Source organism: Elaeis guineensis, chromosome 7 (assembly GCF_000442705.2).
Source record: "Elaeis guineensis isolate ETL-2024a chromosome 7, EG11, whole genome shotgun sequence".
Lineage (NCBI taxonomy): Eukaryota > Viridiplantae > Streptophyta > Magnoliopsida > Arecales > Arecaceae > Elaeis > Elaeis guineensis.
This window is the reverse complement of record NC_025999.2, coordinates 65,894,710-65,918,191: the sequence shown is the minus strand read 5'-3', so window position 1 is coordinate 65,918,191 and position 23,482 is coordinate 65,894,710. Positions and strand designations below refer to the sequence as shown.

The following is a 23,482-nucleotide window of genomic DNA, read 5'->3' as shown; positions in this document are numbered from 1 at the left end:
CCTCTATACATTGCCTCTCTGGACCCGAACAGGCCGAAGAAGAAGCAAGGTAATTATATGATAACACCTTGCAACTTTTTCATTTGTGATACTACTGCCTGGGTATTGGATACCGAAAGCCCTTATCATATCTGTAATTCGATGCAGGGTCTGCAGGTCAGTAGGAGATTTGATGAAGGCGAGAGGTTTCTGAATGTTAGAGATGGAAGCAAAGTTTCAGTTCTAGCTTTAGGAATCATGAACCTTGTAATCAACTCTCGTAATGTAATTCTGAGTGAATGTCACTATTGTCCAAACTTTTTATTAAATATTATTTCTGTAGGCTGTTTGGCCATGTACAGTTATGAATTTTTAATAAAAGAAAATATTTGCAATATCATTTTGAATGGTGTTACAATGTTTGTTGGATAACTAAATAATAGAATTTACTTACTATCACAGCCTGTTAATGTGGTTCAAACCTCCGGTAAACGTCCTAGAATAGATAATGTGTCAGAAGTCTACCTTTGGCACTGTAGGCTAGGTCATATTGATAAGAACAGGATAAATAGGTTGGCTCAAGAAGAAATTTTTGAAATCGATGATTGTGAATCACTTCCAACTTGTGAGTCCTGTCTTCTTGGGAAGATGACCAAGTCACCTTTTATTGGAAAAGGTGAGCGAGCCAGTGAACTCTTGGGTCTGGTACATTCTGATGTATGTGGACCCATGAGCTCAAGTGCAAGAGGTGGATATTTCTACTTCATAACCTTCACAGACGACCTATCGAGGTATGGGTATGTCTACTTAATGAAGCATAAGTCGGAGTCGTTTGAAATGTTCAAACTATTCCAAAATGAGGTAGAAAAACAAACTGAAAAGTGTATTAAAACTCTTCAATCTAATCGAGAAGGTGAATACCTTTCTAATGAGTTTCTGATATATCTTGGAGAGAATGGGATTCTCTCTCAGTGGACTCCTCCTGGAACACCACAGCATAATGGTGTATCTGAAAGGAGAAATCGGACTTTGTTGGACATGGTTTGATCTATGATGGGGTTTGCTGGTCTGTCGATCTCCCTCTGGGGATATGCACTCGAATCGGCTTGTTACCTTCTAAATAGGGTTCCGAGTAAGTATGTAACCAAAATACCATATGAGATATGGATAGGACGTAAGCCAATACTCTCGCACCTTAGGGTTTGGGGGTGTCCGGCTTATGTTAAACGTTTAATTACGGATAAGCTTGGACCTAGGTCTGACAAGTATTATTTCATAGGGTACCCAAAAGAGACCAAAGGGTATTATTTCTACCTAGCTGATGAGCAAAAGGTATTTGTCAGCTTTAAGGCAATCTTTTTGGAAAAAGACTTCCTTGGTGAAGAGACTGTTGCCTCTAAGGTCGAACTTGAGGAAGTTCGGCAGGTGGAAAAACTGACACAAGTTGTTGAACCTGAACCAGATTTGGTTAGATCAGATTCGGAGCCCATTGTTTCTGCACCCTTAAGGCGATCTGGTAGAGTACCACATCAACTGGACAGATACTATGGTTTCTTGATCCGGGACGACGATCCTGTCGAACTTGATGAAAATGATGAGGATCCGATCACCTACATGAATGCAATGCAGAGATCTGACTTTGAGAAATGACTAAAGGCCATGAAATTCGAAATAGAGTCCATGAAGGTCAACGATGTGTGGACATTGGTTGACCCACCCGAAGGAGTAAAACCCATAGGGTGTAAGTGGGTCTTCAAGAGGAAGAGAGGCGCAGACGGAAAGGTAGAGACCTATAAAGCCCGTCTAGTTGCCAAGGGATATCGTCAATGTTATGGTATAGACTATGATGAGACATTTTCTCCTATGACAATGCTCAAATCCATTCGGATTATGCTTGCGACAGCTGTCCATCTGGACTATGAAATCTGACAAATGGATGTGAAAACAGCTTTTCTAAACGGAGAGCTAGACGAAGAGGTGTATATGATACAACCTGAAGGATTCACATCCACAGATGAGTCTAAGGTGTGCAGGCTACAGAGGTCCATTTATGAACTTAAGCAGGCATCCCGGAGTTGGAACATACGTTTTGATAGGACGATCAAGACGTATGGCTTCATTAAGAACGGAGAAGAGCCCTGTATTTATAAGTGGGCTAATGGTCCAGTAGTAGTATTTCTTGTATTGTATGTGGATGATATTCTCTTAATCGAGAATGATGTCCGTGCATTACAGGGAATAAAGATTTGGCTGTCGTCACAGTTCTCCATGAAGGATCTGGGAGAAGCTTCCTACATCCTAGGGATGAGGATCTATAGGAAAAGATCTAAAAGGTTGCTTGGCTTATCTCAGTCCACGTACATTGATACTATGCTGAAGAGGTTCAGCATGGAGAATTCTAAGAAAGGCTATCTATCGATAGGCCATAGAATTTCTCTCTCGAAGAGGGATTATCCGACAACACCTCAAGAGAGAGAGCGTATGGATAGAATTTCATATGCTTCGACAGTGGGATCTATCATGTACGCCATGACATGTACACGATCAGATGTGGCATACTCACTAGGGGTAGTGAGTAGATACCAATCTGATCTAGGAGAGAATCACTGGAAGATTGTTAAAACCATCCTGAAGTATTTAAGAAATACTAAAGACCAGTGGCTTGTTTATGGTGAATCAGACTTGAGACTTATAGGGTTTACAGAATCTAGTTTCCAGTCTGATCACGATGACAGCAAGAGTGTGTCAGGATTTATTTTTACCCTTAATGGTGGGGCTGTCTGCTGGAAGAGTTCCAAGCAGCACACTGTGGCTGATTCAGTTTGTGAGGCAGAGTATGTCGCTGCATCAGATGCTGCCAAAAAAATGGTGTGGCTGAGAAAATTGATCACCAAGCTCGGAGTAGCACCCTCCCTTGTTGGTCCAGTTCTGCTTTACTGTGATAGCTCTGGAGCCATTGCTCAGGCGAAGGAACTGAAGGCACACCAGCAGATGAAACATATTCTGCGCCGCTACCATCTTATCCAAAAAATCGTGGATCGAGGTGACGTTGACCTTCAGAAGATCGACAGAAAGGAGAACCTGACCGACCCATTCACTAAAGCCATTGCGGTGAAGGAGTTCGGCGACTTCAAGTCGAAGATGGGTATTAGATATTGCACCGATTGGCTTTAGGCCAAGTGGGAAATTGTTGGAAATAGTGTCCCAAAGCCAATCTTCAACCTGTTGACGGTTGTGCTCTTTTCTATATTAGTATATGAATTATAAATAAATAAAAATTATTTTGACATTTTTCATCACAAATTGTTTCATCTTCTAATGAACTCCTGTGTTGTGGTGAAGTCCTTAGGACTATTTAGACTCAACAAAGGAGGATTTGTCGTTTAGTCCTTAAACCTGTTCACGACCAAATGATACGTTGTTACCTAGGACAACAATATTTATCAAGTATAGATCGTTGTGTGCCATATGGATTGGTTGTCCTCTTAACCAAGGAGTGTGGAGACATTGGTATGGCATACAGGTGAGATGTAAGGGTACATCTGCACTGAACATGACCGACTCTGGAGCTTTTTCTGCTGTCAAGATTTGCTCCGATGGGATATGGGTATAACTTCTCTCCGACTTGAGACCGCCACGGTGACTTGCAAGCAACTCACTGCACTTAGGCACTGGACTTTGAGTCCTACGTGTCTGAAACTCTGTGATTAAGAATCAGGATTCTCTAATCATGAGTTTCACACATTTTGGGTACCGAGGTCAAGAGTCCCATTGGTTTGGGATTTTTTGATCAGAATTTCATATCGATGGACTCTGATGCCCGATTGCCCATCGGATTTGGATTCAGTATTTATGAGAGATTTAATTAGTGATTTGATTGCTAATTAACTCAATTTGATTGAGTAATTATTTTTGGATCAAGTCCAATTGAATTGGATTCAGTTGGGTTTGATCCGATTAGGTTAAGTGTTGACCTATTCGCCAAGGTGGTTTGGTCCCTGATCTGATCAGGGGTTGGGTTTAGTTAATTTCTAATTTGATTAAAATTTTATTGAGCCTAATTAAGTCTAATTGTATTGGGTTTAATTTAGTCTAATTGTGTCTAACCTATTTTAAATAAGGTTGGTTCAATTGGATTTCAAACCACCTTGACTAATCTCCCTACGCCACCTCACTTCACATGCACCCATTTGAATTCACGAGAAACGAGTTCTCATGAATTTTCTCCCACACAGAAGCCATCCCACGCCCCTCCTTTGTGCGCCATTATGAATGGATAATGATAGGATTGGTTGGCCATTCAAATTCAAAGGATGTTTGAATTTAAATGGATAACAAATCTCTGCGCCTACCCTTTATTTTGTGCGCCCCTTCTTCCACACGAGAAAAGGTTTCTCATGTAAAGTCTCCACGCACAAAGATGTCCATGCCCCTCTCTTCTCACGCGTAGAGTGGATAAGATGAGTTGGTTGGCATTTGAATTTAAATTTGATTTGAATTCAAATGAGCAACCACTTATCTTTATCCTCTCACACGGAGAAAATGCTACAAAGATGCATTTTACACTATTTTTAAAAGGAAAAAAAGATAAGGCATGCGCTAATCTGATAATAGAGAGAAGGGTGGTGTGAGAAAGCTTTCCTACATGAGAAAAGAAAAGAAAAGGAGAGAAAACAAAGAAACAGAGTGGGTGCAAGTTTCTTCGGTGAGAACCCTAGGGTTTTGGCCTAGGGTTCGGAAAGTGAGAAGGTGAGCTACGAGTGTCGTGAGCCCACCAAACTTCAAGGAGAGCTTCATCAACCTCTCAAGTATATCTGCTGATGATCCAGAGCATTCGAAGAGTCGACAGATCAAGATCGAAGGAGTTCGATCAACATCGACTGTCGAAAGGGTTCTGCCACGAACTAGCATTCGTGAGGAGCCGATCAGATTGGGAGCTTTGTGTGGATGATCCACAGAGGTCAGACACACTGTGTGGCTATGTTGCGATGATCAGACCTTTTCGACGGTGATTAGATTACGACGATCAACTACCCGCACAAAGGTAATGTGTTCTGAACACATAACAGTAAAATATTTACTGTAGAAGTTTGAATTTTAAATTTAAATGCATGCTATATATATATCATATTTAGATTCTTGTGTAGAATTTATATATGTTAATTAATTAGATTAATTAATAATTTTTACTATAAATAGTAATTTTAAAAAAATTTTAAAATTATCATTTTACCCCCGCACTAAAATACGCTTCACATAAGCCCAATGAATCAATTCAGATCTTCTCTCTTTAATGTGTGACCCCAAGGTTCAATTCTATTTGATAGTGAGACATATCATAATCTCTATCATAGGTATCATTAAAATCTCTTTCAATGAGTCGGAATAGTTCCACTCTAACTCGACAAGGATCATTGATCTAGATTGATCCTATTGAGCTCTCACAATCTACCAGTGATATCTAGCAATATATAATGACAACCCAGCAGAACTGAAATAGAATCTCTAGATAGTTAATGTGTGATACAGTTCCTCTATCGTGAGCCCCAACTAGATGGCAGATTATGGATAAATCATCAAATCTCATCATCAATAGATAGATCCGATCAGCTCAAGTTCAATAGTAATTCTAAATGAAAACTCTTTTTCATCAATCATAATGCTATGACCAGACTTATGGACTCAGCTTCTCAAATCTTATTGGACTACTCCTCTCTATCAAGATCGATAGATCTCATCTAGATACACACCTTACTCCCACAGCTCAACCAACTACAGCCAACATCCACTACAAAAATTCATAATCAAATCAATATTTTTGTATAGTTAAACTACAATAGCCTTACTGTGAGCAACCGTGATACCGCAGGTCAAAAGATCAGTCACACAACTACAGTATTGAGATGATCACTGATGATTGAATAAAAATCTATGTGATCTCTCATATAGTCACGCTCAGTACTAGTTATTCTCTAATAACTATCCACACTTGCCGCTCAGTGTCTTTACACTGTAGATTAGAGACTTATCTACCCCGAAAGAAGTGAATCGTGCGTTGGTCTATCTGGATCGATCATCGTTCTCATGACTATCTTATAATTGAAAGTAATTTAAGAATCGATCATACATGCCTCTAATTCTTAATAATTGAGAATATGTATCGTAATATCAATTTCAAAGATGATTTAAGGACACATAACACTTGAATGGAAAAAAAAAATTTATCCTTTATTGATTAAATCAATAGTTTAAGTATAAATTTATGCCATAGAATAAAAAAAAATATTAGTCAATAATTGACTTCTAAGACATACATCTAACAACTATACTATAACTCGATCTTCTAGTCAGATAGAACCTTGAGGTGTATGTTGGCTACAATAGACTCACTGTAGGAATAAGGTGCATACTAAGATGGGATCTATTGACCTCGGTAGATGAGTAGTCCTATATAGATTATAAAACTGAGTCTCAAAGCCCACGGCCATGGCAGTGTGAAAGATAGAAAGGTGTTTGTTTTGGTTTTCACATTGGACTTGAGTCGGTTGATTGTAGCATATGTCAAGAATCAGATTTGACGAGTTATCCTTAATCTATGACTTGTCAGGACTCACGATAGTAGAATCAAATCATATGATAATTATATGTAGAGGTTCATCATTCAGTTCTGTTAGATTACCACCACATATTGCTAGGTATCACTGGTGGATCGTGAAACTAATTAAGAATCATTTTGATGATCAATGATTCTTAATTGGCTGAATAGAAAAGGTTCCAATCTATTGAAAAAAGTTTCAATGATATTGATCATGAAGATTATAATATTTCTCACTACCAAATAGAATTGGACCTATGGGATCACACGAACAAAGATTTTAGTCTAGGATTGCACAATTAGGCTAGTGTAGTCTGATTGGGTTAGGATTAAATAAAATTCTTGCTTTGGGTTTAAGGAAATCATGCTAGCACATGGTTAAACCCATTTTCTCCTACTTGATTAAGGTTCCTTATTGGATAGGGCTCAACCAAATCAAAGCAAGCTCAATTGGGTGCCAAGAGTTGGTGCACTGAAGTTAAACCTAACCACCTAATCAGATTAAGTTGGAGGTTTGGCGCACACATTATTTCTTCGCCATGATCAAAGGGTGCACACCCACATGGATTTCATCCATGTGTGTGTCACCCACTTAGAGATAAGGGAGGGAGTGAGAAGGGGATAAACCCCATCCTTTTGCTGATAAGGATAAGAATGAGATGGTTACATTTGAGTTCAAATTTAGATTTGAATTCGGATACGAATTTGAAGCGTTTGAATTTGAATCAAAAGAGGATTGAGTTGGGCGACAACCACCTTATCCCTTGCACTCGCCATGTCAGATTTTTTCTGGTTTTGGTCGACCAAAATGAGGGAAAAAAGGTGGTGGACAGCAGCCAAGCAAAGTCCTTCTGCTATGGGACTTTGATCCGATCAAAGTCTATAAAAGGCTGCCATGTCAAAGCTGTTTGAGAACTATTGTTCATAACAAGAAAGTTTCCACACCTCCTCTCCTCTTCTCCACACCATCTCCCTCTCCTCTCTAATCTCTGATCTTCTCCCATGCCCAAAGGAGTTGGGCGTCCCATCTGGTGGTCAGGAAGCATCAAGTTCTATTCGATCTGTGCGAAGGAACAAGAAGGCTGTGATCAAGCATTAGTCAGAACCCTGTCAGAGATCAAATCCAAAGCTGATCCAGGAGCTTGCAGATTCATCTAGGAGTAGATGAATCGAAGACAGAGAGAGCATCCTAATCCGAGCCCGAGTGGATACCTATAGAAGCCAGGCAAGTACGTGGCTCAACAACGAACCTCAAAAATCTATGATCATCGAACTACAGAATTCATCTACCCACACAAGGTGATGTGATCATCTTATATTATGATTTAAATTATTTAAATCTCTATTTTCTTTTAATCTAGATGCATGATCGATCTGACCATGATCGAGATCATATCTCGATCAAATCGCATGTTGGATCGAAAAGTTTTTGAATTCCACCGCATCCTGATCTGATCGATCAGACGTGCAATCATTTCTTCAGACTCCAGACTCATCTATCCATAAAGAAGCGATCCATGCACCAACCTATCTAGATCGATCACCATCCCCATGCTAATCCTACAGTCGGGAGCAGTTTATGAATTAACCACCAATGACACATGCCTCAAATTTTTAACTCTTGAGATATGTGTCATCATCTTGTTAATTCATCGGATGATTCATGGACATATATACTACATGGATAGTTATTAACTGTCCTAAATAATTAGGTCAAGTACGAAATTATATCCTAGAAAGAATTAATGTGTTAGCCGATTGTCTTCTAAGGCATACATCTAATAGGAACAGGAGGAGAATGTTGGGAAATGTGTCCCAAAAAGCCAATCGTCAAGCTGTTGACGGTTGAGCAACCAAGTATTGTAATTGATTTGTTAATAAATAAAATATATTTGACATTTTCATCATAAGTTTTCATCTTCTAATGAACTCCGTTGTTATGATGAAGTCCTTAGGACTATTTAAGTTCGATAAAGAGAGAATTTATCGATTAGTCCTTAAAACTGTTCACGACCAAATGATAAGCTGTTAATAAGGACGACAGCTTCTATCGAGCATAGGTCGCTGTAGGCCATATGGGTTGGTTGTCCTCTTAACCAAGGAGTGTGGAGACACTGGTATGGCATACAGGTGAGATATAAGGGTACATCATCATTGAACGTGACCAACTCTAGAGTATTCTGCTGTCGAGAATGTCTCTGATGGGATATAGATATAAGTGTCCCTTAGACTTGAGATCGCCTCAGTGACTTGCAAGCAACTCACTGTGCTTTGGTACTGGACTAACTGAATTTCTAATTCAGGGATGGAAGGCTTCTGGGCACAGTCAAGTACTTGCGAAGTCAGAGTGTGATCGAGATGGGATTGACCACTCCAAGAGTTGGAGAAGAATGAGTCGCTGTATTTCAATTTAGCAAAACCTTAGCCAAGGTAATCCATCAGATGGATTTGATATTTTGAAATACAATGTGGACAACCTGATCAGAGTTGACAGTTGAACTCTGAGGTGTCCTATGAGCATTTTGATCAAGGGGATGAATTATATGAAAATTATATCTGCATGGGTTCTAAGGATGTTGTTCTACACATTCGACCTATCCGGCCATCGGGTACCATTGCTAGATGGTCACTTTGATTGGTATAAAAATTTATTTCTATACTACTGGCTTAGGTTCGGACCTATGAGGTCACACACATTAGGATTCATGATCCGATCAGATGGTTGATCAACGATTAAAAATCATTCTAGGGTTAAATGATCAATACAATTGACATTTAACCCAGTGCAAGTGTTGCAGGAGGATCGATTAGCAATTCGATTGCTAATTGGCTTAATTTGATTAAGCCAATGGGCTGAGATTAAGTCTAATTAAATATGATTTAATTAGATTTGGTTTGAGCTTGATTGGATCAAGTCCAATTGGTTTATTGGATAAGCCAAGTGCAACGAAAAACTAGTCCTAGTTCAACTAGGACTTGGGTCAATCTAATTTCTAATTTGATTAAAAAATTAAATCAGATTTAAATTTAATTTAATCTGATTAAATTAGGTTCTTAATTGGGTTAAGACCTATTTTAATTGGGTTGATCTAATTTTGGTTTGATTTGGTTTGAGAAACCAAATTAAAACAAGTCATAAGATAGAATCCTAATAAGACTAGGATTCCACCTTGCACCACATAAGCCTTCCCCACGCCCTCTCTCTCATTCAACGCCAATCTCCTCTTATTTTGTGCGACAAAAGCCCTCTCCCAGGTCTCTCCCACGTTCACTAAAGGTCTCCTCTCTTCTTTCTTACATGGAAGGTGGTTTGGATCAAATCAAAGAGGAATAAGTTTGGATTTCGAATTCTATGAGAAAGAGTTTTAGAAATCCAAAACTCTTTCAATTTTGCACCAAATTTATCCAAATTTTTTTTTGAAATTTTCGTGGCTTTTAGGGTACACATTGTGCACCCTTTTCTGGTGATCCATGTATGAAAATAAGGAGGAGGTGCTTAAGAGTTGGACGCCCCTTAACTTGCCATGTTTGGATAAGCCTTGACGAGGTATTTGACCTAGACAAGGACTCTATCATATCTCTCTATATAAAATGAGTTTCTTTATGAAATTTTTGGAGAAGATAGAGATTTGAGATACCTTTAGGCCATCCAAAAATCAGAGAGAAAGACCTTTGGGTCGTGGAGATATAAAAGACACAAGTTAGGGTGTCTAGAGAGAGAAACGAGAAGAAGAAGAGGGTCTTCTTCTAGGGTTGTTTGTTTTCATATCTTTCCTCCCTCCATCTTGAGTTTCCTGAGAGCATCTCAGATCTGAAACTCCTCCTTCTACTTTCCATCTTTGAAAGAGTCCAAATCAAGAAGAAGGAGGCACCTGATCAACCATCAAAGAAGGATCAGTGCAGTACTAGCATACTGTGCTGATTTCCTGAAGCAGGACTTCTGATCGAGATTCGTGGGCTCGTGTGGATGATTTCTTGAGGTCGGATGCATGTGCGGCTTGCAACATCATCCTCAAGTCCGGATCAGCGAGGTTAGAATGTCTAACTTGCAAGGTAATAGATCTGATCTATTGTTTAATACATGCATTAGATGTAGTATAGAAACATGTTGATATGATCAACATGTAGTTCATGCTATATTTATATATTTTAATTTTTGATTTAATGCTATGTAATAATCATGTAATAGGATCTTAGATCTAGAGATTCTCTGGTTTTAGAAAATAAATTTTGATTTATTTTAGTCTTCCACTGTATGATCTTGAAAAGTTTCAAGATCTAATCCTGAAACCCTAGATCTGGTTCCTACAGAGAAGTTGATGAAATTGATGCCGATTCAACAGGAGGCATTGAGAGGAGGCGGCGGGAGATGAGTGGAGGAGAAAAATCAAGCAAAGGAGGAAGATGGAGCCATGGGGGAATGGGTTTTTCTTCTTTCTCTTCTTTTTTTATTGGGGTTTTAGAGATGAAAAAAGATAGATGAGAGATTTGAGAAGGGGATGGGTGGGGAGAGTTCAGTGAGATGAAGTAGTGAGAAATAAAGAAGAAAGGGTTCGAAAGAAGGAGGAGGATGGGGCCATGGAGGGAAGGGGCTTTCCTTCTTTCTTTTCTTTTTCCAATGGAATTTTGGGAATAAGAAAAAGAGAGATGGGAGATGAGAGATTTGGGAAGGGGCAGGTGGGGAGAGTTCAGTGAGATAGAGGGATGAAAGATAAAAAAGAAAGAGTTATGGTGGGGAGGAGGCAAGGGCTATGGAGGGGAAAGGGCTTTCCTTCTTTTTTCTTTCTATTGGGGTTTTGAGGGATGAGAAGAAGATAGATGGGAGATGAGAGATCCAGGGAAGAAAATAAAATGAAAGATTTTGGTCATATCAGTAGCATTTTTCAAAATATTTTAGGCCATGTCAACATTAGTTTGAACCATGAGAGCAAAGCTTGCTCCACATAAGCACTGGTGGTTGCCACATTAGACAACCGATGAGAGAAAGTTATTGGAATCACATCTGAGGATAACATTAAAATGATTCATATAGTTCAAGGACTAAACTTTAGCTTATTTAGTTTAGAGATCATTTAAGAAAATCCAACTTATTTCAGAGACTAGGAACATAATTTATCCTAAATATTATCATCCGTTATACCACATCATCTATGCCATATCACTTATGGTGCTGACATGTCACCGTATGATTGGGCTCTTTTAGCAAAAAAATTATAACAGATGCCACATCATCATCCATGCCACATTAGTAAAATAAAAATTTTCATCTACTATATCACAGCATCAAACATATACAATCACTGATTCTTCAAAAGATCAAACATATACAAAAATAAGTAACCAAATGTTCCAAAAGCATGAGTAGGATCTGGCAAAATTCCAACTTCAGTAGGTTTTGTTAGCCCAAAATCAGCAACCTACATGACAAGCACATAGATATTATAAAAGCTCAAACAAAATTCCAATGGAAGAAGCAAATAGTGACGCAACTAAACTGTTTTGCAATCCACCCTTGATCAAACAAGCTATGTAAGAAACATCATCTTAATATCAGCTATCATTAAGGCTCACAGGGAACAATCAACTATTCATGACATCATGAAATTGCATAAATCAGTTGTATTTTATATTGATTTTAATCAACATAACATGTATCATATTGTGTTTACAAAGATCTTGTAGAAGACCTAACAAATTCATGATTTATGATGGACATATACCCATTTATACATGTGTGGAATTGAAGTGTCTATTGATACTAGATATACATGGAAAGTTAGGGAACATAATCAACCTTCACAATATCATCTACTGACCATTCGCCATAGGCTTTACCTTAAAACTCAATTCTCCACTATAGAAATAAGATAAGCTGTTGCTTTTTCAGCATTGGTTTTGCATGTCACACTGCTATAAACACACAATAATAAATCATAGTTATCAAAACAAATGTAATCCAAATCAGTTTGTATAATGAATGAGAATGCAAGCTTCAGCAACATGTATTGATTATAGTTTCAGCATTGGTTCAAATAATTTTATTTTTTGGTAGAAGAAGTACTTCATTGATTGTTTACTTACAATACCAGCAACACCCTTGGACTGCTAATGTATAACAAAACAGTAGCATATATAAGAGGCCCAAGGAATCTTCAGTAGTGTCATTATAGAAAACAGCATCACCTGAAATACATTAAACCATAGGAGTAAAGTTGGAGAAAACAATGAGGAACCAGACACAAGATGAGTATTAAAGAAACTGGAGGGGAATGCAGCCACGACAACAGAGAAGGTAGCCAAGATATTATAGTTAATGACTGAAGCAGCTTGATAGCTCTGAAAGGTGAAGCATGGTGTAGCAACTAAGTCCAACCAAAAATATATGGAGTGAAACATGCTGGAAATGCATCTGCCATATAAGATACCATAGATATGCACCAAAGATAATAGGGAAACTTGACAAAAAGACCAGATTTAAGCTGAAGTATGTTGTGCCAGCTGAAATATAAGTGTGCCAAATGAAAGAGAAGCCGAGCCAGACCATATGAAAGTTGATAAATGAAGTGCCACTGAAAAAGTAATTGCAGTTCAAATAGTTTTATTGACTTAAGCTTCAGCAACATGTATCGATTATAAACATTTTTGTTGATAGTTAAAAGGAGTCCTATCTTCCACTGAAGTTTTATTTTGAAAATATAAGTGACAAAAAAATTTATGGACTGTCACTTCCCCACCTCTGAACAATTTTTTTTCTGAAGCCTACTCATGCCAAACCAATTTTTGTATGGAGCATGATTTTTGAGAAGAATGGGTGTATTTTTGAGAATGCAAGCTATATTTTCCATTTCACATGCACATATTGAAGATGCAAATATTCATGCCTGCATAAACACATCAATCTTTCCATTCATATATGCATGACCACATGATTGCACTAACACAAAAGTAATAACACATTGTAATTTGCAAAAAAAGGAATGGAAGAAGACATATATATGTACATAGTTATGTGTACCCAGATGTGTTTGCAACCTCTCGCATCTAACATAGAAGAGAACTTTATTCTTTTAGGCATAACAGTCCCACAAAGCAACAATACAATTTGTAAATATTGGTCTCTAGCATTAGCAACTCTCTATCATCAAACAAAATGATATTGTGGAATATTAGAATAGTATGTACATAGAAGAATAGAATATTGGTCAATATAGCATGAATAAATGTAAAAGATAGCATATAATCTCTAAATATTTAAAATATTTACCCCAAAAGACTGAAGGCATGTTGTTGAATGCCATCTATAAGTGCACGTTTTCTGCAAAAATAAGAATGTAACCATATCAAGGGGAAGAAGATTAATATTTTACATCTCCATTAATTTATAGGATAAAAAGATGACAATTACCATAACGGTCTGGTTATGGATTGACCCTATGCAGCAAGTAACATCTCAATCAGATGTCCTTGCTGATCCAATTCTGTCTCTAAGTTCATCTACATTCTCTCTTTTAAATTGTCATTCTCTAATCAAGATTCTTTTAATTTTTCCTCAAGTTGGTTTAGCTTAAACTTTGAACTTGAGGCTTGTTGTGGCTTGGGACCGTACCCAAGTCCTTTAATGTATCCAAATCTCACTGCCAATATTTTGTCACAAATCTCATTCATAGTCAAAGAGTTTCCTTCAGTTTCAGACTGGGCCAATAACCTTTGCATTTCATTCTAAGACATAAAAGTCGTTATGTGATTAAAATTTGAGAATTTTAAATACATAGAATAATTCAATTGCAAATCCATCATATTACATGTTTTGAATCTCCTAGTTAGATAGTAGCTATCTTTTGGTGCATGAACAAAAAGTGTGCAACCAGCAATAATATAATATCTCATAACATAGGTAGTCACATAATGAATGAAAATAAATATATTGACTTACATAATACTCCTCTACATAAGAGTTTGCCCATACACCTGCTGAATTACAATAAGTGCGCTTGAACAAGGTAATTATGTCACACTCTTCCCCATTGAGCTCTTTTTGCGACTAATATTGCACCAAAGTTCAATAAATATATTACAAAAGTAAACTATGATTAATAATATAAATGCCGATTTCATGTCACACTGCTACAAATGCCATAGATCCTGTTTTATGCACCATCTTTGCCTTTGCTTGATTTGCAGCATTGATTGAACGTATTTTCTTAAGATAAATTGAACACAAACATCTTTCAAACATTAGTAACTACTCTTTTTATTGGGTTAGTCTTTTATTTCATAAATGCCGTATTTTGCATATGGACTAATAGCAACAAAAAAATCAAATCTTGTTACTAGATGGTAACTTGGTAGAAGATGATAGACCTTCACACGAGGATTAGACCAATAATCACATAGCTCATCCCAATTCTGTTGGGAAACATTGACAGGCTTATTTCGCCTTGCTTCTGCATTAGATCTGAATTTCAAATAATACTTTCATAATGTTGACCTCACATCCTTGCCACGTGCTTGCATCCTTTGAAGTACACATTTCGATACTTCCACATCCTCTATCAAATTCTGAATCTCCAATTTGCTCTGAAAATTACATAAACAAAAAGAAAATAAAGACAAAAGTACTATTATTCTATGTGCATGCATTAACCTTCATCTATAAGAAACGAATAACTTGTAAAGCCATTGGTTCCCACATAGGCAACCTGAAAATACTCCAATGTCTTCCCATTCATAAGAAAATTCTATAACTTTTTGCAAAAATTCATAAGAAAAGTGTTGGTGCAGAATTCCGCCGAAGCCAGAGAAGCTGGAGTTGAGATGACCGCGGCCGCCGTCGGGACCTGCAAGGGAAGTCTAAACCGGAGTTGGGGGTACTCCGGCAAGATCCTCCAATGCTCAAGTCAGTACTCTACTTCAACAGAAATGGAGTGCTCGAGTGAAAATTTTAGCAGAGTTTCGAGATAAAGTTTAGAGCTTAGAGAAGAACGTATCTGGGGGTCTCTTTTTATAGACGGAGAGCGTAACTGATTGACAGCAACGTCTGTAACCGCCTGGTAGTGGGCCGTTCAGAGCCACGCAGAGTTGGTTACGGAGAGTAGTGGTGTCAGGGGCCGTTCAGGGCCACGCAGAGTTTGTTACGGAGAGTGAAGTGGTGTCCATTGTCACGACTTGCCAGAGAGTGGTGGAGCCACGTAGAATCCGTTGCAGAGAGTGGAGTAGGGTAGTGGCCATTGTCGTGACTTGCCAGAAAGTGGTGGAGCCATACGGAATCCGTTGCAGAGAGTGGAGTAGGGTAGCAGCCATTGTCGTGACTTGCCAGAGAGTTCGAATCCATCGGCTGAAGCTCGGTTGGGATGTCTGATGGAGCGGAATGGCTCTATCTCGTCGATCTAGGAGAAGCTCAGATATTTTCGAAGTTGCTGACGAGTCCACTGTTGTTGGGTGCTTAGAGCGCTGATGCTGCGAGCGGAAGTCATCTGTTGTAGAAGCTCGGATGGGGACTTTCTGTTGGGAGAAGTCCGATTTCATGAGAAATCCGGCAGAAGGTCGGCCGGCAGTGGACTTCGGATGGCGTTAGAGAGGTTCGTCCGCTGGAGGAGTCTGGAGGATCCTGTGAAAGTTCGGTTGGTGTTGTTGAAGTTCGGCTGAAGCTATTGAAGGTTGATGGCTGAGGAGGTACGACAGACACCGGAGGCGGTTGACCGTTGTAGAAATCCAGCTGCTGGAGCCCGTCTGTTGTAGAAGTTCGTCCGGAATCCATCCACTATGAAAGTTCAGACGGGGTCCGGATCTTGTAGAAGTCCAGATGGGGACCGCTTATTGGAGAAGCTCGGCTGAAGTCCGCCTGTAACAGGAGTTTGGAAGGAATTCGTTTACAGTATAAGCTCGGATAGAATTCGCTTACAGTAGAGATCCGGAGTAGACCGCTTGCAATAGAAGTTCGGAGAAGACCGCTTGCAGTAGAAGTTCGGAGTAAAGATCCGGCTGGTGGAGCCCTTCCGTTGTCAAAATTCGTCTGGGATCCATCCACTATAGGAGTTTGGCTGAAATCCGATTCTCGTAAGAGCTCGGATGGAATCCGAAAGGTGGTCGACCGCCGCAGAAACTTGGATGGAGTCTGGTTACTGTAGAAATCCCGTTGTCGGAGAAGCTCGGACATTGACAACATTCGGAAGAAGTTCGGAGTAGAGTCGTCCGTGTTCGGAAGAAGTCTGGAAGGAATTCGGAGAATAGTCGATCACTGTAGAAAATCAGCTGATAGCAGAGTTCAGAGGGCGTTTGGAGCAATCCGGTAGATGAATGGAGAAGCTCATGATTGGAGAAGCCCGGATGCCATTATGGAAGCTCGGACGGTCGAGGGAGTTCAGAAAGACACCACACAAGGTCGGAAGCCGGAAAAACCCTGGAAGGGTCGGCCTTTTACAAACTTCGGCTGGGGGTATCTTATACCCAACACCAGTCCCCCTACTTCCGAGTTCGGATTTCGAATGAAGTACAAAAAAAATTTCACAGCCGAAGTTGCCTCCTTTGATTTCCGCACTCGGTGGTTTTCAGATATTTTGGCATTTGGCGCACTGGTGCCGGAGCCTTTTCAAATCGAGGCGATCCGAAAAGATTTTTTCAGAATTCCTGCTGGAGCGCTGCCCTAGATACGGTACAATAATGGTTTTACCAACTGTCGGCCACCTTCAGCCGCTTGCCACAGTGAGTGGGCCAGGCGGCGGTTATAGACTGGCCAGAGGAGTCCTGCAGTCATTATTGCACCGGACCCCATCGCCTATTTAAACCCACCTCCCTCCTTCAGGGATCTCACTTCGCACGGGAGTTTCTTCGGTTCCTCCTTCCTGAGAGTTCTGTTCTTCCTCAGCATCCTTTTTGGCCTCAGGCATTCTTCGAGTCGTCCCCATCTCTGCATCTCTGCATCCTTCAGACCAGCCTAGGTTCGCTCCAGAACTCTCCCTTTTTCGCAGCTCTGTTTCTAAACTGTGCCGATCTTCCTTCGTTGCAGATATGGGCGCGGACGCAGCTCGGATGTTAGCCAAGAGTCTCAAGGCCCACAAGAAGGAAGGCGCTGCAACTTCTGGGTCGGCGAAGAAAGCGAGGGTAGAAGAGACAAGTCCGGCTGTGCTTCGCCTTGATCGCCCAGAGCCCGCGCTTGTGGTACATCTTCGACCGCGAGTACTTCCCAATCCTGCAGAAAGGGGAAGCAGAAAGGGGGACTGGGAGAAGAAGTCAGGTACTTAAAGCAATCCTCGACGATGGCTGGAACCGAGAGTTCGAAGTCTGATGAAGCCGAACTTCCTTAGAGCTTTTTTTTTTTGCCTTTTATTCTATGTATTCCTTTCCTTTCTTGTTGCTTTTTTTTTGGCCTTCAAAGGCTTTGTAACGCGCACTTTGCCAATGAAATGAAAAAAAAAAATTTCGTTACTTTGTCCCTTCTTGCATTAAGTTGTCGTTTACCGAACTTCTTTCATCTTCCGTCTTGTTTGGCATCGACGTTGTTTGTAATTCCTCGTCTATTCTTGCTTTGAGTCGTTGTGTACCGAACTTCTTTTGTCTTGTTCGATGTCGATGTTGTTTGAAGGTTTATGGTCGCCGCCATGTTGATTTGCCCCTTTTTGTTCATGACCGTAGGCCATTTGAGTTTGACGCTTCCTCTCGATGCTCGAGCTTAGGGACCCGAACTTCTCGTTACTTTGAGGAAGTCGATTTCTCCTCGGCCTGTGTTGAGTTCCCTCTTAGCGACTGAGGGTTCTTGATAGGAATATCCTTCCTCGTTGAGACGAGATCCCTCGTGTCTTTAACGTAGTTTGTTTTTCACTTATCGCTGGTATAGTTCGTCGCCTTCCCTTTTTATCTCCCTTTTTCTTTTTATTTGGACGAGGGTTTTTTCTTTAGGCGAGGGTTTTCCCTCTGCTCTTAGCGGGGTTGTGGGGATGTAGAGGAGCCGCTGAGGAGGCTTTTCTCCTCATCCGATCTTGATCTACCAGGTCTTGATTTATGTTAGGATGAGGTTCTCCTCCTATCCCCGACATAATCAATTTTAGCTCATGCTAGGACGAGGTCTTCCTCCTGTTCCTAACAAGGCTGTGGGGGCACATAAGGGCCGTTGCGAGGGCCTCTCCCCCATCCGGTCTTTAAGTAACCGAACCTTCGACTAGGATGAGGTTCTCCTCCTATTCCTAACAAGGCGATGGGGGCACATAAGGGCCGTTGCAAGTGCCTCTCCCCCCATCCGGTCTTTAAGTAATCGGACCTTCGACTTTGCTCATGTTAGGACGAGGTTCTCCTCCTGTTCCTAACAAGACTGTGGGGGCACATAAAGGCCGTTGCAAGGGCCTCTCCCTCCATCCGGTCTTTAAGTAACCGGGCCTTCGACTTTGCTCATGTTAGGACGAGGTTCTCCTCCTGTTCCTAGCAAGGCTGTGGGGGCACATAAGGGCCGTTGCAAGGGCCTCTCCCCCATCCGGTCTTTAAGTAACCGGACCTTCGACTTTGCTCATGTTAGGACGAGGTTCTCCTGTTCCTAACAAAGCTGTGGGGGCACATAAGAGCCGCTGCAAGGGCCTCTCCCCCCATCCGGTCTTTAAGTAATCGGACCTTCGACTTTGCTCATGTTAGGACGAGGTTTTCCTCCTGTTCCTAACATGCTTAATTTCGATTGTATGAGGGAGTTACTTCCTGTCGTTATAAGCTCATGCTAAAAGAAAAAATATGCAAATATGAAACTTTTATTTAAGGCAAAGCTATTGGTAATACATTCGTAGATTTTTCGAATTTCATGATCGCGGAAGGTCGGCTCCTCCGAGCTCTTTTAGATAGTATGTTCCGGTCCGAACTACCTCCTTGACTTCATACGGGCCTTTCCAGTTCGGGGCAAGTTTTTCTTGATTCTGAGGTTGTGAGACAGCGGCTCGCCGAAGTACCGGTCCCCCGCTCTGAAGGCTTCGCTTTTGACCCGGGAATTGTAGTAGCGGGCTACTTTCTGCTTGTAAACCGCCATCCGAACTTGAGCTGTCTCCCGCTTTTCTTCTAACAAGTCGTGGTTGGCCTTGAGATCCTGTGGGTTGCGCTACTCATCGAATGCCACGACTCGCGCCGACGGAAGCTTGAGTTCAATCGGGATCACGGCTTTTGTCCCGAAGGCTAAGACAAAGGGGGTCTCCCCTGTGGGCAATCTCTGAGTAGTTCGGTATGCCCATAACATATGATAAAGCTCATCTGCCCAAGTTTCCTTTGCTTTTTCAAGTCTCGCCTTGATTCCTTGCAACAGAGTCCTGTTGATCACCTCGGCCTCGCCGTTTGCCTGCGGATGGGCTACCGAAGTGAAGTTATGGGAGATATTTAGGTCCTCACAAAATTCAACAAACCTTGCTCCAGCAAATTATCGCCCATGATCAGTAATGAGGGTTCTGAGTAAGCCGAACCTACAGACAATTGACTTCCAGACGAAGTCCTGTACTTTAGCTTCTGTGATTTTTGCCAAAGGTTCAGCTTCGACCTACTTGGTGAAATAGTCTATTGCCACCAGGAGGAACTTCCGCTGCCCGGATGCCATGGGAAAAGATCCAAGGATATCCATCCCTCATTGCGCAAACGGCCATGGGGCACTCAATGGTGTAAGTTTGGAGGCAGGTTGCCTTTGGATATTTGCATATCTCTAACACCGATCACACCTTCTGACATATTCAACGAAGTCGTGGTACATGGTAGGCCAGTAATAGCCTTGTCGGAGCAGTTTGTGAGATAAAGATCTGACCCCCAGGTGACTTCCACAGACTCCCTCATGTACCTCCCTCAAGGCGAAGTCGGTTTTAGAAGGCCGGAGACATTTCAGGAGGGACAAAGAGTACGACCTCTTGTATAGCTTGCCTTCGTAAAGGATATATCGGGAAGCCTGGTTTCTAAACTTCCGAGCTTCTTTTGCATCAGGAGGAAGAACCCCGTCCTTGAGGTATGCAACCAGTGGGTCGATCCAGCTGGATTCATGGCTGATCTCCATCACAAGCTGTGATTCTTCCGTACTTGGGCATTCAGAACTTCAAAGAAGACTTCCTTAGGCAGTTCAGCCGGAGCCAGGGTAGCCAACTTGGAGAGAAAGTCGGCCCTGGCATTTTCTGCTTTTGGGATCTACCTGATGTCGAAGCTGTCGAAGGTAGGGATGATCTCCTTTACCTTTTCAAGATACTTGGCTATACTGTTCTCCCGAGCTTCATAATTTTCGCTGACCTGTCCCACTACTAATTGAGAGTCACTGTAGGCTTGAAGCCGATCTACTTCTAACTCTTTGGCGATCCTTAGTCCTGCAACCAGAGCTTCATATTCTGCTCCGTTATTTGTCGCAGAAAATTCGAAACGCAGTGCGTACTCCGCGATAATTCCATCTGATTGACCAAGATCAGGCCTGCGCCTGACATGTTGGAGGAACCGTCCACGTAAAGGGCCCAAAACCATCGGGGAGATCTACTCTTTCTTCAGGGGAGTTTGGCTGGAGCCCTGGGTCGTCGGCTTCATCTCGTCAGTTCGGCCTCTTCCGGGATAGTGCATTCCACCACGAGTCTGCTAATATCTGGACTTTTATCGCGGCCGAGGTCGATAGTCGATGTCGAACTTCGTGAGCTCGACTGTCCATTTCGATATCCTCCAAGAGGCATCCACTTAATGCAGAACCACCTTGATCGACTGATCGGTGAGCAGTGTTATGATGTGTCCTTGAAAGTAAGGTCGGAGCCTTCGAGCTGCAATCAACAAGGCATAAGTTAGTTTCTCTAGCTTAGTATATCTGGTTTCGGCGTCTCTAAATACTCGGCTTATGTAGTAGATCGACCGTTGAATTTTTGCTTCTTCCTTAATCAGAACTGCTGCGAGAGCCACAGGGGAGACCGCCTTGTACAGGAACAACTCTCCAAGTTCGGATTTTGCCAATAGTGGAGATGAGCCGAGGTAGTTCTTCAGTTCTTCGAACGCTTGCTGACATCCAGTGGTCCAGCAGAAGTTCTTCGGCTGCTTGAGAGTCTGAAAGAAAGGTAAGCACCGCTCGGCCGATCTTGAGATGAAGCGATTTAGAACGCTACCTCCCAGTAAGGCGCTGAACTTCCTTTATTGACTTCGGGGCGGTCATTTTCTGGATGGCGCAATCTTTTCTGGATTTGCTTCGATCCCGCGCTCCGATACCATAAAGCCCAGAATTTTTCTGAGGTTACTCCAAAAGCGCACTTGGCTGGGTTCAGCTTCATCTTGTATTTTCAGAGGGCGCTGAAGATCTCCTCAAGGTCGGCGATGTGGTTCATCGAGGATTTGCTTTTTACGAGCATATCGTCCACGTAGACCTCCATGTTGCGGCCGATCTGCTCTTTGAAGATCTTGTTTACCAGCCGTTGATAGGTCGCCCCTGCATTTTTGAGGCCAAAAAGCATGACCCTGTAACAATAAAGGACCACGGTTAGTAATAAAAGCAATTTTTTTCTTCATCCTCTGGCGCCATCCTGATTTGATTGTAGCCGGAGAACGCATCCATGAAAGTGAGAAGCTCGTGGCCCGAGGTTGCATCCACTAATTGGTCGATTCTGGGCAGAGGGTAACTGTCCTTCGGGCAGGCTTTATTCAGCTTTTTTGAAGTCTATACACATCCTCCATTTACCGTTCACCTTTTAACCAGGACCACATTGGAAACCCAGCTCGGATAGTTGACCTCTCTGATGAACCCAGCTTTCAGGAGTTTATCAACTTCCTCAGCTATCACCATTTGTCTTTCGGTGCATGACTTCGAACTTTTTCCTTCGTCGGCCGGTGCTTGGGATCAACAGCCAGATGGTGTTCCATAACTTCAGCATCGATCCCTGGCATGTCCGCGGAGCCAAGCGAAACATCCGCATCTTTTGTAGAAAATTGATAAGCTGTGTCCGCACCTCTTTCCCCAAGTTGGAGCCGATCTTCACCACGTGCTCTTCATTCCCATCATTCAAACGAATTGAGACAAGATCTTCTATTGGCTCACCCCATTCTTCAGTCAGGTCGTCGCGGGTGTCCAATCCATCAACCGGACAGGGTCAGGCTGACCATTTCTTTGTAGGGCTATTTTATAGCAATGTCTTGCCAAGCTTGATCTCCTCTGACTTCTCCGACCCCCTGGCTAGTAAAAATTTCAATTTCAAATGGTAGGGTCGATACTACAGCTCGGGAGGGCGTTGAAGCCAGGTCGGCCGAGTATTGCATTGTAGGCAGACGGCGCCCTCACTACCAGAAAATCACTAGCGCCCTAAATTATTTCGGATACCGACCTGCAACTATCAGTCAAAGTTATTACTCCCTCCACTGGCACAGCATCGCAGTAAACCCTACCAACAGGGAGCTAATCGCCCTAACCGGACCCATCAGGGATGGACATTTTTGAGAATGCATCGTAAAATAAAATATCGACGAGCTTCCACTATCAACAAGAATGCGGCGTACATCATAATCAGCAATATTTAAAGAAACTACAACCGCATCATTATGGGAGAATTGGATCTCCCGGGCATCTTCTTCAGTAAAGGTTATAGATCCTTCAGTTCTTTGCCGCTTGAGCGGTCCGACCGATCCACTGGCCGCTCCCCTCCGGGGCCCTCCAGAGATGGTGTTGATGATCCGATTGGAGGCGATCTCCAGGCTGTTCTTCCTCCTTGGCGGCTCCGATTGTGGCAGGGCCCTCGACCGATCCTCCCTACCTTCAGGCCGCGTCGGATGAATCTGTCGAGCCGACCCCCTGATGAGCTCCTCGATTTCATCTCGAGCTGAATACACTCCTCCGTGTCGTGGCCGTGGTCACGATGATAGAGGCAGAATTTGTTTGGGTTACTTCTCGGGTGCGAGCGCATCCTTTCCGACCTCGGCAGCTGCTCCCTGACCTCCATCAGCACCTGGCTTTTGGAG

The 23,482-nt window shown here is 41.9% G+C and overlaps 1 long non-coding RNA gene across 4 annotated transcripts in view; it reads right to left on the bottom strand.

Annotated features, from left to right (window-relative positions):
* Window positions 1–11,801: 11,801 nt before the first annotated feature.
* LOC105035273 (uncharacterized) overlaps window positions 11,802–23,482 on the bottom strand; it is a 37,231-nt gene continuing 25,550 nt past the window's right edge. For 2 of the 4 annotated variants that reach the window (XR_012142929.1, XR_012142931.1), the window contains exons 5-9: window positions 14,936–15,151; window positions 13,839–13,889; window positions 12,656–12,757; window positions 12,410–12,484; window positions 11,802–11,991 (exon numbers count right to left, since the gene is read on the bottom strand). This is a non-coding gene — a long non-coding RNA (uncharacterized lncRNA). Of the gene's footprint in view, window positions 11,992–12,409; window positions 12,485–12,655; window positions 12,758–13,575; window positions 13,616–13,838; window positions 13,890–14,935; window positions 15,152–23,482 lie in introns of all 4 variants that reach the window. The other 2 variants (XR_012142932.1, XR_012142930.1) reach the window with 2 other exon arrangements.